The 20422-nt window shown below is 43.9% G+C and overlaps 1 long non-coding RNA gene across 2 annotated transcripts in view; it reads left to right on the top strand.

The window, feature by feature from the left end:
* LOC133508472 (uncharacterized) overlaps positions 1-20422 on the top strand; it is a 91147-nt gene that overhangs the window by 1861 nt on the left and 68864 nt on the right. The gene's annotated exons all lie outside the window — the stretch shown is intronic.

Genomic DNA, 20422 nt, shown 5'->3' with positions numbered 1-20422 from the left:
GCCCCTGCCTCGCTTTATGCCCGGATTGAAGGCGCAGTTGGGTTTGGACTCGGTGCGTCACGCAGTAGCGCATCACACCTCTGCTCCTGCCGCGGCGATGTGGTTCTTGTTGTCTTTCCGGAGATATTTTCAGTCACTGCGTGCCCACGTTAGAACCTTCCAACTCTGAGGGGGATGTAATTAACTTGACATTTCTCTCGGTTTCCATGGTGAATCGACTTATTGGGGCTCCGTTGGTGACATCTTTTGGTCAATGGTTACGCATGCGCGTCAGCTGTTCTGGACCCGAGTAATCTTTTTTTTTTTCTTTTTTTTTTTAACTTCAGCAATGTCAACTCAGGTTTGCATTAAATTAAACTTTCCTTAAAGGTCAAGTGTCATGCCGATAAACATTCTAAAATAGATATTGTAAGGAAAAATACATATAACATTATTCGCTTCAATATCCATTCGAAAAAATAAATATGAGCGTAGGGCGCGTCATCCATGCGCAAAGTTGCGGAAGTCTCATTCGACATCCAAGCGGTAGCCATATTGCCTGCATCGTCTGTTCATTACGTCACACCGGGACGTTCGCCATTGAAAATATGCTGTGCCACCTGCTATGGGACATGGAAGCTCTTTTCAAAGAAGAGAACTTCTCACAATCGAGTGCAGTGACCGGGTCAATATTACTCAATCGTTTTTAGCCATATTTAGATGATATGCGGATCACTTCTCACTAACACCAGACTCCCAGACAGTATGTATGAGCCGAAGCCGTTGCCCCTCGTCCGAAGCCGTGCTCGGCGCTGACAGGTACATTGACACATTTAGCACCCCGACCTATGTGCGCGGATCTTTTGTTACATTCTGAGAGGATTATTTTTTTAGTAACTGTATATACACCTACCTGTCATTTGGAACCCACTTAGCGCTCGTCCTTTGCACCCGTGCAATCCATTTTTCATGATGAACCGGGTCTTTTTGAAAAGTTATGAAGAATGATTCCATCCTCCCGAGCGTTCGAAGAATATCCAGCGATACAACGAGCCGGCATTTTAGCTAACACGAAGGAAGAACGCGCTTCCTTCCAGCAGGTAAAACTAGTAGAAACTTACGAGACTGCCTGAGTGGACGTCTGCTACTAACATCACTTCCTGCTTCTTCTTGAAAACAAATCCCTCGAGAGGATTTTCGTGGCGGGAGTGACAAAAAGCCTTTTTCGTCAAAATCATATTGTGTGGTGAAAAAACGGATGGGTCCATTCCAGCTGCCTTTTTCTCCCCATTCATAACATACTAAAAATCTTGCATTTCATGACAGTGGACCTTTAAGAAATGTGAGTTTCTTCTACATTTGTTATTCCTTAGCCCAGAAAGGGTTTTTTTTTCCCTTTAAAAAAAAAAAAAAAAAGTGCACAACTTAGTTTATATTCGCACTTGAGTCTCGTCCTTGGGTTGTTATTCAATTAAAGAAACACATCCGCTGAAAAATTTGGAAGAGTGCACAAGTCACTTAGTCCGCAGGAAACGGCAACATTCAGACATTCTACAGGTCACGCGAAGGCCCAAACTAAGTGCGCACATTTTTATTTTTCTGTATTTGAGAGCCCTCAACTGTGACTTGAGGACAAACTGAAATGAGGAGTTTCTGTACAGTTAAACGCGGACACAAAAGAATGAAGTTGCCTGACCGGCTCGCCAGCAGGTGAGATTTTACAGAGTCTGTTACCATGGCGATTAACAGAATTTCTCTTTGGCGGCTAATTGTGACGTTCCCTCAACTCGGGGCAATCTTCCTCCTCTGAGTTTTTGCCCAACCTACCTTTTGGAAAACTCCACTCGCCTGTCGCTGAACTCGAACAAATTCCGTGTTTTCATCTACGGTACACGTTCCGCGAAATGCACTCAAGCGTATTTGGAACGTGCGATACTAAATGCGTTGTTATTTTTATGAATGCCATCAAGGCTTTTTCAGGCTCGAGTGCTCATATTATTAGTACGGTTACGGAGATGATCGGGAAAGTAATACTCGCGTGCAAAAAAAAAAAAAAAAAATAGTGGCTTGGGACGTTTATTAACTGAGCGCAGATGGCGAGAGGCCATGTTTTTTTATTTATTTTTTTTTTGGTTTATTAAACTACGTCGGCGACGTAATGGAACTCCAGCCAAGTGTAACTGGAATTGAAAATGACTATTATAGTGCAAGTGGAAAGGAAACAAGTTCGGCAAATTTTGGATGCACACGACACTGTGGAGCGAGCGCAAGTCAATTTAGCAATAACTGTCGCTGAAGATGAATTTAAATATCATTACATTGCTCCCTTTTTACATGAAATATATGCGTTTTTGTTCATTTGCTGTACAAAATGGCGAACTTAACTATTGTAAGACAATAAATGCTTGTTAAAACCAAGGCACGTGATTTTTGTTGGCGCTCATGAACTGCTCGAGTTTGTTTGGGGGCAAGTTAATGGCTACCTGAGATAATTACAATTACCGTCCTTTTATTTGAGCGAGGCATTTTATTTATTTTTTTTGATAAACGAATGACGCATTTGGGGATTAATTGCGGATTATATTAGCGGGGCTGCCGCTACCAAAGGACAATACGCCAATCACGCAACGAAATGTTCCTCCGAGCCTTTCCGCTTAACCGTTCGCTCGCCCGATTTGCATCTGCGGCCGACATTTACGGCGGCCTTTAATTGTTAACCGCACCTCCGCATCCGCCGCCCAATAGGCACTCGCTAATTGGCGGGTTCTTCTGGAGTTTCTTTGCGACGGGCCGCCCGTTGCGCATCATAATAATGGGCTCATAAAAGTTAAGTATCGCTGGGGAAACTTCAGTACAGCACGCCGGCGGTGTCTGGTTGGGCCCCTCTGGTGTTTGTTTTCTTGACGCGACTTGTTTTGTAAACATCATATCTGCCCAGGGCTTTGTTGGGCGTGTGTGGACACCTCAACTATTCAGGGATGCGCCTTTATTATCTTTCCGGTGAAGCACGATATGTTCCCATGTCCTTTGATGGCTTTGTTTTGCACTAGCTGAGAAAGAATGGACAGTGGAATAAATACAAACCCATAAAAAAATGTGAGGCGGGTGTTCTGTCGACGACTCAAAGACGCGAGTCTATCATTAGCTCGCCACACAACAAATGATGCACGATATATTATATGTTGTTGTTTTTTTAGGTGGTGATATGTTGCTTTTCCTAAATGTCAAGTTTGTGATCAATCCACACGTCCATTATGTTCTTTCATCTTTTTCTTTTTCAAAATCAATTGGTAATTAACCGTGTTAAGCGGTCACTCACATTTGGAAAATGTACAGGGGTGGTCAGTCATGCCCGCAGATATAAAGTCACGGGTGTGGTCCACCAGTCATGCCCGCAGATATAAAAGTTGCAGGTGTGATTAGGGTTGGAATCTCAAGACCTTTAAAATAAAAGACTGAGTTGTTATACCGGAGTATGTAGTTGTTACCTAATACCATAATTATAGGCACGGTGGATCAGCTGGTAAAGCGTTGACCTCACAGTTCTGAGGTCCTGGGTTCAATCCCACATTCCAAAAACATGCAACAATAATTGGACACTCCAAATTGCCCCTAGGTGTGATTGTGAGTGCGGCTGTTTGTCTCCATGTGCCCTGCGATTGACTGGCGACCAGTTCAGGGTGTGCTCCGCCTCCTACCTGTTGACAGCTGGAATAGGGTCCAGCACTCCTCGTGAGGATTAGCGGCAAAGAAAATGGATGGATGGATGATTTGACACTGCACAGACTGAGAGACATTTTTAAAGAGGTCAACAGACATTCCATTTCAAAACTAAATATTCCTATTATCAAATCATTTCATCATGATGTATTGTTATAATCTAGCGTAATTTACGGCAGTATCTATTGTCAATCCATTGATGAAAGCTAGCAAGAGATGATCTATATCTTCCAAAAGCATGTAGAGGGGAAAAGTTTTCAATGTGAGGATAACGTGGTACAGCGGGGGGAAAATTTAGCATGGGGAAATTTAGCATTTAGCTATATGGACAGACTAGTCTAACGTTAGAACTTAGATCAACTCAAAGTAAATCACAATCTCATATTTATTATAGATACTGAAACATTACATGTGTTATAGCCCAGAAATGTTTTCAGTGTAACTGAATTACCTTTGACACGGCTCATGATGTTGACGACTTTCGACGTAAATGCGGTCGCAGTGCATCAAGAAACTCGCAATTGCATCGGTCAAGACTAACCAAAATAAGCGACGTCCTTCAATATCTACGTATTTCTACTCGTCACAAATTTTACGCGTGTGATTTTTCGTGCTAGACTGTGCAGATTTGCGAGTGTGACGGCGCGATCGCGCCCGTCGAATCAAAGTGACTGGTGTTAAGTCGTCAAACGCTACTAGTACTCATTAAGACGGTAAGTTTCCTTCAACACCAAGGAGACAACATGAAAAAAGTAACATCAGTGCTCTTGAAAGGTCTTTGCCGGCAGCTGTGACCCCGCTGAATGTTTTCAACCGTAGCAATTCCGAAGCCCACGAACGGCGGGTCGACCCCAGCTCCGAACCGTGTTCCCTCGCTAACAAATATGCACTTACCTCAGCTGAAAATTACAGGTCAGTCCGCGTTATAAGCTTTAAAGCGGGAAGCGGCGGCTTTTTTAATTGACTCATTTTTCTTTGTCGGAATATGCGTCTCGGGAAGCTGCTGCCCGGCTTGTTCGATTGAACGTTGAAAGACGTTCCGGCAACGCTTGAATGTGAATTTCTTCGACACACAATCTTCTGGCTCCGCGGATCAGGCCGAAAAGTATTTGCTTTAAAGGCTCTTTGGGTCAATGATGCAAGTGAAGACCAATATGACGTTTCCAGAATCCACCTGAGCCCAAGAACCGGCTCTCAATCGCGGCGCTTTTAGCTTTGACCTCGTTTTATGGAGCGTTGGAATTGGACAAAGACGTGATGATTTTTTTGATTTTTTTTTTTTTTTTTTTTTTTTTTTTTTTTTTGAAAGAAATATCCAAGCAAAGTATTGTCAATCCATGCAAATTAATATTGTCACGAATTAATCCGAGTCAACGATTTGGGTGTGGGGTTGCATTCCTTTCAAAAAGCCAAGTGCTGACTTTTCCCTTTGATATTTCCCTTAATTTTTTATCTCAAATAATGAACAAACACACCATTCAGTCAGATGATGGAGGGAATTATCCACAAAAGTATAATTTGGCAGTGATCGACATTCTTTTGTCTCTGAGGTTCATAAGTCTGCAATTTTGGTTCGAAACGCTCATTTTAGTTATTTTGACCAGTGTCCATCAAAGATGATGATAATTTTGCCACATGGCTACCAAATGTTCACGGCGCATAGCAGACAGATGGGTGATGCTAAATTGCTTGCAATTTTAGTATTTGCCAACGTGTGTGGCAGACTGGCAAAATGCGCCGACTGATTAAAATCAAAAAACTTCACAACTCCATACGGTCAGAGCCGCTTTCATTGAGTAACATGAAATGCGATGGTCAGTTTGTCCAATTTGGTTTAAAGCAGCCATCTCAGCCCCCTTTCGGTCGTTTCCCAGCACGCTACGAAGATGAACTTGTCCTTGAGACTAAGTCCAAGAGCAACCAAGCGTAAACAACGTATGCTAGACGGAAGGGTGAGTTGCAAAATCTGACGAAACCAAATCTTGAAGTAGAAATTGGCTAAGCGCTAATGCACAGCATTCCATTTCTGGCCGCATGACGTAAATGCCTGCAATAAAAAGCTACAACCAGAAATGTGAATGCCTGAAGCTAACCCAAGTCTTATTGCAATGTCATTCCGCGTTATTAGCCCCCCCCACCACAAACCCAGAGTCAAAATTAGTTAACTAGCTTCAGCGACTAATGGACCTTACGGACATGTCAATAACTCGTACGATAATAGCCAATCAGATAGCCACATTGTCTTAAGCCCTGGCTTGACACGCCCCTGCCGCCATGTTGTCCCACAAGCAATACTGCTTGTCAGTAGCGTGCGCTTGGAAAAGTTAATGTTACGAAGAAAATGGTCCTCAGATGCGCTTGGGGAATTTGCAATTCTGATGAAAGATATCCTGCTACGTTACCAGGGGCCCGCTTGATTCATTTTCCTAAGCCTAAAACACAGTTGACAAAGTGTCTACGATGGATAAAGGCTTGCGGAAGAGCACACGTACAGCTAAATGTGGACATTATCAAGAAACACAAGGCTGTATGTTTGAAGGTAAGTAAGGGAGAAGTATCTTCTCTGAGTTGGATTGAAATATTATCAGTGCAGGAGAACAAATTTCACTTTGCTCGTGTATCACTGATCTGCTGAATGAAGAGTGTAATGTTTTATGCTGAAGAGTCGGGTTCGGAATACGTAAAAAGTCCAAAATCTTAATTCTGTGTACATATCCCTGCGTGAACTAGTTGGGACCGCTCTGTAGAACTCTCTTGGACGAGTCTGACACGTTTGGCAAAAAAATTTATCTGGAATATCGCGATAGAGAATCGACTTCAAACCTGTTCTGTTCAGTCGCCATTTTGGAAGCTTGTGGGACATGGCGACTGTAGCTAAGGGGGCGGGGCTTAAGATCGGCAGTCAGAAAGGTCCATTGTCAGTTCAGCGGGAAGACGGCTGATTTCAAAACTCCAAACAGTTGTGCTTGGGACACGTTTGTCCCCTGTTGGCTGCCAATGGGGAATTTACCACCAACCCCACAAAAAGAAAAACAAAATGACTGCGCCAATACTAGTTTTGTTTTTCCAGTGTTTTTTTTTTTTTCTTTTTAACTTTCGATGATAAACTTTTCACAATGTTACAAATCCGACCTTTGCGCCTCTGCTGGTGGAAAGAGTGCAAATAAAGTGCAAACGCCCTTGCCTCGTGCTCTTTATTGATGTTTTCCAGTGGCGCGCTCGCGCAGACATAATATTTTTATATCGGAGCCAGGAGAATACTTTACCGACACGTTTCACGACTCCGCGGAATACAAATAGTTTGCATTGTGGCCGAGGTCACGAGACGGGATTCCTCGGGCTCGTCCTTCCGTTTACACCGTATATAAAGTTAATGGAGCTTGGCGAGGCCGAGGAGGGGGACAAATACAGGAAGACGCAATTTGTTTTCCCTTTTTTTTTTTTTTTTAAATAGCTAAAAAGACATCCTCTCCTTTTGCAGATTTAATGGCGTGCCAGTATTCTTGGAATGCAACGCCGTAACAGGTCCCGCAGGGGAAGCGCACGCTGCGAGACGTTGTTTAAAAGGAGACTTTTTCTTTTTCTTTTTTTTAACAACGTCAGCAACTTATTTCCCATTAAGGCAAATGGTGTGTTAGTGTTCCGGTTAGTGCTTGCATGAGGCCCAATATGCGCTGTAACCACAGCTCTGATAGCAGCAGAGAAATTGTGCAACGGTGACAGTTGCATGCCTTCCTCAGTTTGGGTTCTCGCGTATCAAAGAGTGAGCGGGATTCTTGCTGAAATTGAACACGTACCTATGCACAAATGGGATATGAATAAAAAATTGGCCCATCTAACTGTGAGTGTGCACACCTTTTACGAAATCTTTTAAGTCACTCAGAAAAGGGCATAAATGCACAAACTGCTATATTATTATCCATTTTCTTAGAGGCTTATCCTCACGAGGGTCACGGTGAGGAGGCGGGGTACACCCTGAACTGGTTGCCAGGCAATCGCAGGTCACATGGAGACAAACAGCCGCACTCACAATCACACCTAGGGGCAATTGAGAGTGTCCAATTAATGTTGCATGTTTTTGGGATTTGGGAGGAAACCGGAGTGCCCGGAGAAAACCCACGCAGGCACGGGGGGGGGGGACATGCAAACTCCACACAGGCGGGTCTGGGATTGAACCTCAGAACTGTGAGGCCAACACTATACCAGCTGATTCACCATGCCGCCGCTATATCATCAATGTTTGCTTATTTGTCAGACGGTGGCTCAGCTGGTAAAGCGTTGGCCTCACAGCTCTGAGGACCCGGGATCGATCCCGGCCCCGCCTGTGTGAAATTTGCATGTTCTCCTGTGTGGGTTTTCTCCGGGTACTCCGGTTTTAGAGGCCCCATGGCTCAGTGGCTACAGCGTTGGTTTGGTAAACTAGGGGTTGTGAGTTTGGATCTCACTGGGGCCTCCATTCCCCCTGAGGGGTTGCGTCAGGAAGGGCATCCGCCGTAAAAACCGTGCCAAACAAATATGAGCGTTTCATCTGTGATGACCAGCTGTGGCGACCCCTAACGGGACAAGCCGAAAGAAAAACTTACTCTGTTTTCCGCACCACTTAACAAAAACACGCAACATTAATTGCACGCTCTAAATCAGGGGTCACCAACACGGTGCCCGTGGGCACATGGTAGACCGCGAGGCATGTTCTAAAAATACCACACCTTTTTTAAATTTTCAATCTGACTTGCTTGTATTATTTAAATTTTTAAAATACCTGTAACATCATACAAAAAATTAAAACGAAAATATTTTATATATGTATAATGAACTATGACAGTTTGCTGCAAACAAGTCATGTAACCCTTCGTACAGTCGGTTCTCAGGAAGTAGCCCTCAGCCTCAAAAAGGTTGATGACCCCTGCTCTAAATTGCCCCAAGGTGTGATTGTGAGTGGGGCTTTTTGCCTCTATGTGCCCTGCGATTGGCTGGGAACCAGTTCAGGGTGTACCCCGCCTGCTGCCCGTTGACAGCTGGGATAGGCTCCAGCACTCCCCGCGACCCTCGTGAGGATAAGCGGCAAAAGAAAACGGATGGATGGATGGATGGCTTACTTGTCATTACTTCAAATAAAAGTCCGAGGACAAGGGTTTCGCCGGGAGAACGTTTTATTCGCTGGTTAGCCCCCAACGGGTAGCTGCAACAATATCAGCTCAAACGGTCTTGTGGTTGTGCACAGAATGCGAGCAGCCGGCTGACGGTGATCGGCGAGAACAGGACGTGACAAAACACGAGGAGTTCCTTTAGCCGGCGGTGGGCGGCAGGTCGGCGGAGATGGATTCCCCGAGTAATTAGGGGTGACATTTTCCAAAGGCTAAAGCCGGCATCAAAGCGCACGTCGGCAAAGGAGACGCTCGCTTTCAGAGAAAAGTTTCGGAAAGACCCCGGCGCCCGCGGGCCCGCTCGCCTTTTGGTGCGCCGTCAGTGGAGCAGACAGCTGACAGTGCGCATTAACGCTGTAAAGAAGAGCACGGAGGCGCGCCGCTTCCAACTCCTCTGCTTTCCGTGGAGCCGACATCTGCTAGCCTAACAAATCGGCAGTGACAAGCGCGAGTGACTAAAAGGTTTCTGGTCGCACAAACGCAACCGCTGCTTTCCTGTGACTTTGCTGGGCTTTTGGGACCCTTCGAGTGGGTGGGGGTGGGGGGGGGGGAACGCTCAACAGTGGTTAATGTATTTTTAGGTGTGTTTGACAGTTAAGAAGTGGTTTGCAATATGGCGCTTTTATGCAAACCATTAATCACTTTCAAATTTTATTCTGCCCGTCTGGTATTACGCACAAAGTTAACATTACTCGAGCAAACGGATAAAATTATATGGTTTGCTTGAGCATTTTTGGTCTTATAAATCTACAATGTTTTGCTTGTATCACAGTAAACTTTAGCATTAGTTCATTAATGTTAACACACTAGGACGTAATAATGGGAGATAAAATTTTCTTCGTTTTTCTCACGGTGATAGTTGTAGATAGAACTGTTAAAAATGTAAAAGTTAATATTCTAAGATTTGTTAAAAAAATCTTTTGCTTTTACTGCTATCTTCGAAATGATGCTAAGTGTCTTTAGCGTTGTTGACTGTTTTTGTTTCCATTATTTGGAATCCAGTGTATCTCAACAAAATCCAACCATTTTAATCGTTGAAATTGATTAATTGAAAGCTTTATAATTATCATTTTACATTTTTTAACTCATGCCACGTACTGGCTGCAAGCACGTGGGAGGAAGGTGGAGCGAAAGATCGTTGGAGGGACGATTGATGCAAAGCTTCACAAAATTATTCCAGTTTCGAGCTGCTCATCAGCTCCAAAGTGGACCCGCCGATGTTCAATGTCTTATTCCACATATGAAAATATGACTCAGGATCCACTTTATTGACATCAAAATCACTCATGGAAAAAGTTATTTTCGCACGGCACCGCTGTTCCCATGGCCGAGTTCACCTGAGCAAGGCATCGCTCGCTTGAAAGGCGGCGATGGGTGCAAAGGGTCAGCGGCGAGTCTCCGCGGTCCGCGGCCGACGGGCGGCACTGTGAGGCTGCGGCCAATTAGTTTTGTTGCCATGGAAACACCGCGGTACCTTCGGCGACACACTGAGTGGCCGCTTTGTTATGGACGCACAGTCCGGCGAATTCCAAAGTGACTACTTTTGACTCGGATAACGAAGCTCACCTTTTAATCGGAGATTTTCGTCAAGCCACGTTAAGAATGGTGGCTGTCCTTAATAATTTGGTGGATCATGCCGAATCTATGCTAAATGTAAGCACTACTGCGAAAGAACTGCAGTACCCTGCACTATACTGTATATGCACTGTATTTTGAGGGCAAAATACTCAGGAAAGGCCGAAACAAGTACCACAAATACTGTCGTGTCCAGCAGATAGAGGCCCTTTTTTCCCCTACAAACCCAGTTCCAATGAAATTGGGATGTTGTGTAAAACAAAAACAATGATTTGCAAATCCTCCTTAACCTATATTCAATAAAATACACCACAAAGAGAAGGTATTTCATGTTGAAATTGCACAACTTTATTTGGATATTGGAGTACAGTATATTCCATGCCAGATACTGTATATTTCATGGAATTGTATTGAAATAACCAGGGGTGAGTGTCCTCTGAAGATGTTGCTTGGATGGCAGCATACAGTGTGATCCTCCAAAACTAGCACGGCGCTTTACCGTCACATGACGTCCATGATTGAACTGTTCACTGACAACAGTTTTCTGAAGTGTCCGAAAGCCCATGTTGCAATCTCCTGAACACGCTGACTTTATTATTGTTTTTTTTTTTTTTTTTTTTTTTGTGTGTTTTAATTTTTAGGATTATGATTTTAACGGCGTGCCACCTGAGGGATCGAAAGTCACGGCCTTTCAATGTTGTGCCTGTCTGCAGGGATTTCTCCAGATTGTCTGAATATGTTGATGCTATTATGGACCATAAGATGAAGACATCCCCGAATTCCTTGCAATTTGTGCGTTGAAAAACGTTCTTAAACAGTTGAAGTATTTGGTCATGCAGTTGTTCATCGAGTGGTTAACCTCGCCCCATCCTTGCTTTGGAAACACTTTGGAAAGACTTCTCGGGAAGCTTCTTTTATGCTCAATCATGAGACTTACCCATTTCCAGTTCAACTCTTCATCTGTCAGTCTTTTGTTAACCTGGCCCACAGCTTAAAGATCTTCTCTTTGTAGTGTATTCCTTTGAATGTAGGTTGAAAATGATTTGCAAGTAATTGTATTCTGTAGTTATTCACCATCTACACAATGTTCCAACTTCATTGCAGACAAATTGAGTCTAGGCTCTCATTTGTCCCGCATCAGGTCAAATTTTGACACAAAGGGAAATGTGTACATAATACAGTATTATAGAAATAAATATTGCAGAATGCTAAATGGATTGTATGTTTACTGCTCAACAGTGGCCACAACGCATCATCCTCTTATTTTTATGTATTAACAATCCAACAAAAAGCTATTACCGGTGTCTCTGTTCACTCTTCAAAAAGGCTCGAATTCCGTTTCAGAAAAAGGAGTCCGAACTTATCTCTTGAAATCACACTTGATCTGAAAATCCACATCAGGTGTTTGTCTATGGGTTAAAACAGCTTCAGCAATGTTTTCACTTTCACAAGAAAAACAATCCAAACCTGTGTCAGGACGTGTTTGTTTCTTTGTACAGCACCCGTTTTGCCGTTCAAACTGCGGCTGGCGTAAACCTGGCCTGCCAGCCTGCCATGAAGTGATTGAGTTTGACACGTGATCTCACCAGCTACAAGAATCAGAGCAATACTCTTGCTTGCTTTGCCTTTTAGTCATTACTCATTTGTTGGTTTTTGGTGCGACATCACAATCTTTAAGCATCCATCCATTATCTACAGCTTTTCTGGGTCGAGTTGTGGGGGAAGTAGCTTCAGCAGGGATACCCAGACTTCCTTTTCCCCGACCAATTCTTCCAGCTCTTCCGAAGGGATCCCGAGGCGTTCCCAAGCCAGCTGAGAGACGTAGTCTCTCCAACTTGTCCTGGGTCGTTCTCGGGGTCTTTTTAGGGTGGGGCATGCCCGGAACACCTCACCAGGGAGGTGTCCCGGAGGCACCCGAATCAGATGCCCCAGCTACCTAGTCTGGCTCCTCTAGATGCGGAGGAGCAATGGTTCGACACTGAACCCCTCCCGGATGACCGAGATTCTCACCCTATCGCTAAGGGAGAGCCCGGACGCCCTGTGGAGGAAACTTGTTTCGGCCGCTTGTATCCGGGATCTTGTTCGTTCGGTCACGACCCACAGCTCGTGCCCGCTGCACCGATCCGTCTTATCGATCCCTCGCTCCATTCTTCCCTCACTCGTGAACAAGAGCCCAAGATACTTGAACTCCTCCACTTGGGGAAGGATCACATCCCCGACCTGGAGAGGGCACGCCACCCTTTCCCGATCTTTAAGCATAAATATAAAATACGACTAAAGACAGACTATTTGTTTTCGGAGCAGTTTTAAAGCGGGCGAACACGTAAATGCGTGTTATTCCAATAAGTGAATATAATGACACAGTTTGAAGCGCCAAGGCGAGAATCAAAGCGTACCTTTTTGGAAACGCATGCAGTCTCGTACTTGCAAACGGTATGTTCAGAGATGAAGGCCAACCCACGCAGGCGAAAAGGATTAAGATTAATGATGTCTCCATCATCCAAAATGTTGTTTACATCTTTTTTTTTTTTAAACTCCTTTTCCTCTCTGATGCTTGATTTTTAATTTCAATCTCTTGTGTGTCTGCTGGATCTCACACGGTGAATCTTAAAAAGTGTTCGTCTTCACTTTTGCTTCTTAAAAATCTTAACGAGAAACTCTTTGGGGACTTTTTCTTTTTTTCTGAAAATTTGAATGACAACCCTATTTTGGGGTATGAAAACATGCTTGAAAGTGGAACTTTTTCAAAGCGACACTTTTAGCCAAGAGTCACTGATGGTGTAGTGGTACACACGCCTGCCTCTGGTGTGGGAAGCGTGGGGTCGATTCCTGCTCAGTGATGATGTAGATGTCTACCCTGCGACTGACTGGCGACCGGTTCAGGGTGTCGTCTGCTTTTCGCCTGAAGCTAGCTGGAATATGCTCCAGCTTTCCCGCAACCATTCTGAGGATAAGCGGCTTGGATAATGACATGACACTTTTAACCATCCATTTTCTTAGCTACTTATCCTCACATGGGTCGATCCCAGCTATGTCCGGGCAGGAGCCAGGGTACACCCTGAACTGGTTGCCAGTCAATAGCAGGGCCTCTTAACTATTTAGTCCAGGGGTCCCCAACGTGTTGCCCAAGGGCGAATGGTAGCCCAATAGGACCATATAAGGGGCCCGCGAGGTATGTTGTAAAAATACCATAGGCCACAAATTATTATTATTTGTGCTTTAAATTCCAAATCTAACCTGCTTACGTGAATTAAAATTTTAAAATACCTGTAATGTTATTTACTACAATACATTAAAAGAAAAATATTTTATGTACGTGATCACACAGGTCACGTATCCCTTCATACGATCGGTGCTCACGAAATAGCTCTCATTCTCAAAAAGGTTGCTGAGCCCTGCATTAGTGCTAGTTTTAAGGCGGCGCTCGCGTTAGCACTAGCGTTCAACTCTTTCTGTGTAGTGTCTTTCTTTGTAAATATCTCTCGTTTCAATGCGGGCACTTGCGGCTTTTACACGGCTGCGGCCTATGTAATGAACTGAGTCTGAAACATGTCACGTAGCCCTTCATACGATCGGCGCTCGCGAAGTAGCACGCAAAAAGTTTGCCGAGCCCTGATTCAGACTTACTGTGAGTCATCTTTGGCCGCATTACCTACGGCCGCAACGAATAATCAACAGACGAAAAGCTGGCAAAGTAACGGCATCAAACCTGACCCCTTTTTTTTCTTCGCGAGTCAATCGGAATCCCCACTGATTCGTTCTGAGCTCTAATGTGTAAAAAAACGACCAACAAAAGTTGCGGTCGTACCCTCGAGTGCGGCGGTGTCATTAGGCCCGAAAGCCGTCCCCGTCTCATTAAGATGCGCAAATCTCATTTGTACGGTGCGTTTTGCTGCACAAGAATCAAACAAAACGATATTGCTTTGCGAGACTAAATGGATTTGCAAGTGCCTTCACACACACTTTTCGTGTGCTTTATGGAGACTGCATAATATCTCTGCGGTAAACAGAAGAATGCATCGTACTCTATGTGCTGCGTATACACACACACACACACGGTATTTATATATATATATATATCCCCAGTAGTTGTCATTTATTAGCACTTTTCTACACCACCTTGCTCTCATTAAGCGCGAAGTAAATGCAGACTTTTTATTTTTTCCATTTTTACATCAAGCGGCAGGTAATCATTTTGCTGAAATTTAACACGTCAGCTTCCGCTTATTGAGCGCTGTGTTTTTCTTTCAATCTGCCTATTTGTGAATAAATACACAAGCGGATTTGTAGCACCGGGGGGAAATAGCGTTCATATCTCTGCATTATTATGTGACCCCGAAGATGAATAATTGTTGAAGGCGGGGTGTCTGTGTAAAAAATTAATTATCTGCGGGTTGTTTGACTTCATGTGTAAACAATACATTTGAGCAGGTTCACTCCACGGTAGTGCGAGGCTATTAAGATGCTGATGTAGCTTTGCTGCAGTCGTTACCTTTAATGACTCCGCTGATGAATTAGCGCGCACGCTGGCGCTCGTCCCACTCCTACCTGCATTCATTAATAAAAAATGGGCATCATAAATACTTTCCAGAATTATACAGATCGGGTGGAGTTTAATACTGTCAACCTTCACAAATCTGTTAACTATTAAAGATGAATGACTTGCAGATGAGTTCATTTTGAAAAATTGCACAGGAATTGTGTCTACATGCACGTACATTCAAATGAAAAAAAAAAAAAACTGTTCTTGCTTCCACTAACGACCCAGGCTAAACTTAGCTCCTCCCTGACGTGCAGTTGAGCTGTATCTGTCATGATCTATTTTTCTGATTCAGAACACGAAATGTTACACAAGTTTTTGCAGTGCAGGTCAACCTCTGGCTAGCTGTGTCATGACTAGCAATATGCTTTTGGCGTTTTGTTTTATTTTTTTTGTATAAATGCTTTTAATCATGTAAAGCGCATTGAGTTATGTTGAATTTTCTTATGTATGAAATGCGCTATACAAATAAATTTGTTTTGGTGGTATGGCAGTGTAGAAGTGTTTAACAGTATGAAGTAGATGAGTTTTCGGGCGGGTCACGACCTTCCAAAAAGAAGAAAATTCTGGTCCCTGACTGGAAGTTGCGAACCCCTACATTTGTATATTTTTAGTTTTGTATTTTCATGTTCCCTTGTGACCCATTTTCACATTTTCATTTCCACCTGTTCCTGGCGTCCACCAACCAGCTATCTCCTTGTCTGTATTGCGTCCCCTGCCTTCTTTCAGTCTGTGTAGGTGTCCCGTCTTGTTTTTTGTTGTTGTGGTGGTGATGGTTTCATTTCCTTTTTTGTTGGGCGTTGGAGGAATGCCAGAGCAGACAGCCCCATTTGCTAAACACGGCGGCTGCGTGCGAGATTACGACAATGTGGTCTAACTGGCCCCACTCGCAGAGTGATGCCGGAATTACAAAAATATGGCCACATAATGTTAAATTTTTTTCCACCATGCCAGTTGTCTGGTTTTTGGGGACCGGGGCTAAAACGGGACACTCGAAATGGCTCGTCACCAGTCGCCCCTGCCCCACTTTATATACCAAACCCCATTATGTGACTGTTGCGAATTAGTCAGTCATAAAACCCTTGCCCATTTTCTAGCACTACGTTTGCCGTTAGCCATCTAGCTTTAACAGCACCCCAAAAAAAGCATCTTCCATGTGGTGTTATGCGCCCCACAGAGCGAGCCAATGACAAACTTCCCAGCTCGTACTGCTGCTACTTGTGACGTTTTTTTTTTTTTTTTTTTTTTTTAAAGAAATACGGTCGTTGGGGTTTTCGATCCAAAACATTTGACTCACATTTCAACAGCTAGCAGACTTGAAAATTCGATAGAACCCTATTGGACCGTATCATCGCATAAAATTAAGAGCTGCCGACTCACCCCCGCCATGAACCATGAACCATGAGCCTATGATGCTGTATACACTGTACAGTGTATTGTACTTTATCACATTTCTTCAACCGTAAAAATGAATGCTGGTTAAGCAAGAAGAAGTTTGCTAAAGAGTGGACGTGGGCGAGAATGAATGCAAAAGATTGTATTTTTCAAGAGCCTGCCAGCTCCATTCATTTGAAAGTACCCAGCGAGGTCGCATGCATTTCACAAGCTTCACTTTTTTTTTTTTTTTTTTTTAATCCACAGGCAAGCACATCAGAAATCAGAAATGTAGTCAAGTATTGTTGTCTCTCTCGCAATTAAAACCTGTAGCTGTATTTCTAGCGAAGGTGAAAGTTAACTTGCGTTCTCATTGGCTGTAATCCGCGATGTTGCGACGGTGCGCCGACGATTCCAATTTCTTAATTGCTGCAAAAGCAGTGGCCAACTCATCAGAAGCTCCCAAAAAACAGTCGGAGAACCGCACACGTCAGTTCGGTCGGGTTCAGGGGTGTCGCTCGTGTGCGACAGCTGCGACTTTGCACTTCTTGTATTTATCCAAATTTGCCGGCTTGTTAACAACACTCTTTACCCACTCTAGGAAGGAAACATGATTTATAAGCTGTGTAGCAGCCTGGTAAACAATTTTTGGGGTGATTAAAATGTGCGACTATCATTTCATTGCACATGAGCAGATGTATGTTTATCTTACAAGAGACCCATCTTAAAAAAAAAAATAATAATAACGCTGACACTTACCAATTGACAAGAATAATATACATAAGAATGGTTGTTTTGGAGTGGTACTTTGGATCAGCTGGTAAAGGCCTCACAGTTCTGAGGTCCCGGGTTCCATCCCTTACCCGCCTGTGTGGAGTTTGCATGTTCTCCCCCGTGCCTGCGTGGGTTTTCTCCAGGCACTCCAGTTTCCTCCCACGTCCTGAAAACATGCAACATTAATTGGACACACTAAATTGCCTGTAGGTGTGATTGTGAGTGCGACTGTTAGTATCCATGTGCCCTGTGATTGGCTGGCAACCACTTCAGGGTGTACCCTGCCTCCTGCCCTTTGACAGCTGGCATATGCTCCAGCACGTCCCGAGACCCTCGTGAGAATTAGCAACTATGAAAATGGATGGATGGATGGATGGATGGATGGTTGTTTTGAAGTTTGTCGAGACCCATGTTTCTGACACTTCGTATACAAAGCTTCAGTCTCTGTTTTAGCACCGTGAATGAATAGTTTTTTTGTTTTTTTTAACACACATTACAGTCACTCACGTTTGACGTGCACGACCGCGCGCCTCCGTGCTCACATATGAGCACAGTCGAGCACGAAAAATCACGTGCGTAAAATTTGTTACGAGTAGAAAAAATAGATATTGAAAGACGTCGTTTATTTTGTGTAGTCTTGAGATTAATTTACGTGTTTATTTCATAAACGTTAACTAAACAAGCCTGCTCCAAAACAACCAGTATTCACCCGGAAACAGGAAATGCAAGTTAAGCGTACTGAGCATGTACAAAAGTTAGGCCGAAAGCGCATGTTCAGAGCTGATTCACGTACTGCGAGCCCATTTAAGTCGAAAGTCATCAACATAATGGGCCATGTCAAAGGGAATTGACCCCTCCGTGGATATTGCGCAATCCGCGTCACTGACCAATCAGAGGCCAGAGATCTGCATAAACCAAAGCCCCTTTTTGCTCCCGCCATTTTCTCTGACAACATTGAATGGTCCAGTATAGGTTTTGTTAGCGTTTTATCGCGTATTTGGGTTCTTTAACAATAGATATGGTTAAGAGGTGTAGTCACGGACTTTGTAATAGTGACAACAGGTATCCTGAAAGGCTAGTTGGTGGAGTTCCCTTCGTACCCTTTCCAAAACCGAAGACCCAGTACGAAAAATACCTTCGATGGATGAAACTTTGTGGAAGACCGCATCATCAACTAAATCCATCTAATATCAACCGGAACAGATATGTTGGCACGCAGGTATGCCTTATATTTGATTTTCAATACATGTCTCGTATAAATGAATTCGAAGTTCTTCGCGAGCATAACATTGCTACGTGTGAACGATTGACACACTTATTGTTTGTTGAGAGATATTTAGTGATGATCGGACTGCACAAACGTGTCGCTTTCTTGCCGGCTCGCGGCCGAAGCTTAACCAGACTGTGTTTGCACGAAGACATGCCCTATATTTGATTTTTAATACACGTCTCGTATAAACGAATGAGACGTTCTTCGCTAGCATAACATTGCTACGTGTGAATGGTTGAATGAAATCAGAAGCATGGCGTCTGTCTCAGTTAAGAATGTATTGTATTGTATTTGCCATTTTTACCGTTTGTCTTACGTCAGCGCACGTGGCGTGACGTCACTTCAGGAGGCGTGGTTAAGTGCCCTGTACGGAGGGGTCAATTCAGTGACACCAGGGGTGCTCATTGTGTCGATTGCGAGGCCATGTTATGACCCCCCCCCCAAAAAAAAAAAAAAAAAAAGACAGACTATCAACCACCTCGTCGCTTGATTCAGGTGTGGCCAATACGTCGATCGCATGCACATAAAGGCGAGTTCTAGCAACCCGGCCTCCTATTGACGGCAGTCCCCCGATGCGTGCCCCCCCCACCCCCCCAACAATACATAACGATTGCCGACAGGAATGTTGGGTTCAATGTATCGCTAGCTTGTTGCCACGAACGCCGATTATGTTGAACTAAACTTTTCAGAACTTTAAAAGAATTGCGGGGATAGACCGTTCGTGTTTAATCCTTGACAGGCCAGTGCATTGAACTTTTCTTCACATAAAGTTTGTGCGATCCAGAATTTTTGATGAAAAAATTTAAATACCATTTTGTATCATTTTCTCCCAATATCAGTTGAAATTGGAAATTATCATTTCTGAGTTTGAAATTTTAATTTTCTATTTTAGTTATGTATTTGTTTATTTTTAATTTACAATTATGTTATATTAATCCAGTAAGTTATTTTAAGTTCTTGAGATTCCATCACTAATCACATCCGTAACTTTTTGTGTGAGCATGACTGAGCACACCCGTGCATTTTTCAAATGCGAGTGACTGGTACTACGACATGAATTTAATTCGTTCCGAACAAGACTCATATCTAAAATTGGGACCTTATGTTCTCTACTGTTATCTAGCATCGGTGTATGTGAAGCTCGTTCATATCCCAAATTTTTGCTTCCAATACAGAGCAAAAAAAAAAAAAAAGTCTTTAGTCAGAAAACTCACGAGGAAGATGCACTCGTATCTCAGGAAGCAGGCTTTTCTGTTGTGATGTTCCTGTCCAATGACAAGACTGACCTTGTCTGCATCATTCCTCTCTCTGCATTCTGGAAGTCTTCCAGTCCCATATTGTGACGGTGTAGGCAGTATAAAGAAAGCAAGCAACATCTCACTGCCTCCGATATTATGTTTCTCCGGGCTGAATTCCGTGGAATTCGATTTCGCCGGGCGCGTTCGGGGCACTGCATCAGGAGCGGCGCACTCGAACAGACGCAGTTGCTATATTTGCGATGTCACCCCCATCGCCTCTCTTATTTTTCCGTCCGTCGTCATCCCGAGTCCCAGCCGGGGTTATTTATGCCCCCGCCGCCGCGGATCCAATCTCGCTTGGAGTGGTGAGCCGCAAAAAAAAAAAAAAAACGACTTTCGCTGTGGAGTGTCATCGACGATGCAATGTACATTTCCCAGAAGGGATGGTTTGCGCGAGGGCACTTTGTTGATCATTTTAAACATTTCTAGACAATCCTGATGTGGATTTCAACGACGCCGTAATCGCTTGCTAATGCTTCAAGCCATTGAAAAGGGGCCATCACACGTTGCTGCATTTCATTGATACTTTCTTGACAACATCCACATAATTTTTTTACTTTGTTGACTGTTCCGGCGGGAAACCGCTGCGCGGCGGACAAGCAATTAGTCAAGAAAGGCCGGACAATTAGAGTGACTGAGGCAGCTCTTCAAAGAGAAGAGGTCATAAATCCTTCTGGCGGGACCGCACACGATGACTCGATCGGACGGCACTTTGTTAGCTTGTCAGGCAGGTGACCGGTGGAATTGA

The sequence above is a fragment of the Syngnathoides biaculeatus genome, chromosome 11 (genome assembly GCF_019802595.1).
Source record: "Syngnathoides biaculeatus isolate LvHL_M chromosome 11, ASM1980259v1, whole genome shotgun sequence".
In the NCBI taxonomy this organism is placed as follows: Eukaryota; Metazoa; Chordata; class Actinopteri; order Syngnathiformes; family Syngnathidae; genus Syngnathoides; species Syngnathoides biaculeatus.
This window is presented reverse-complemented; position numbering and strand designations above follow the sequence as displayed.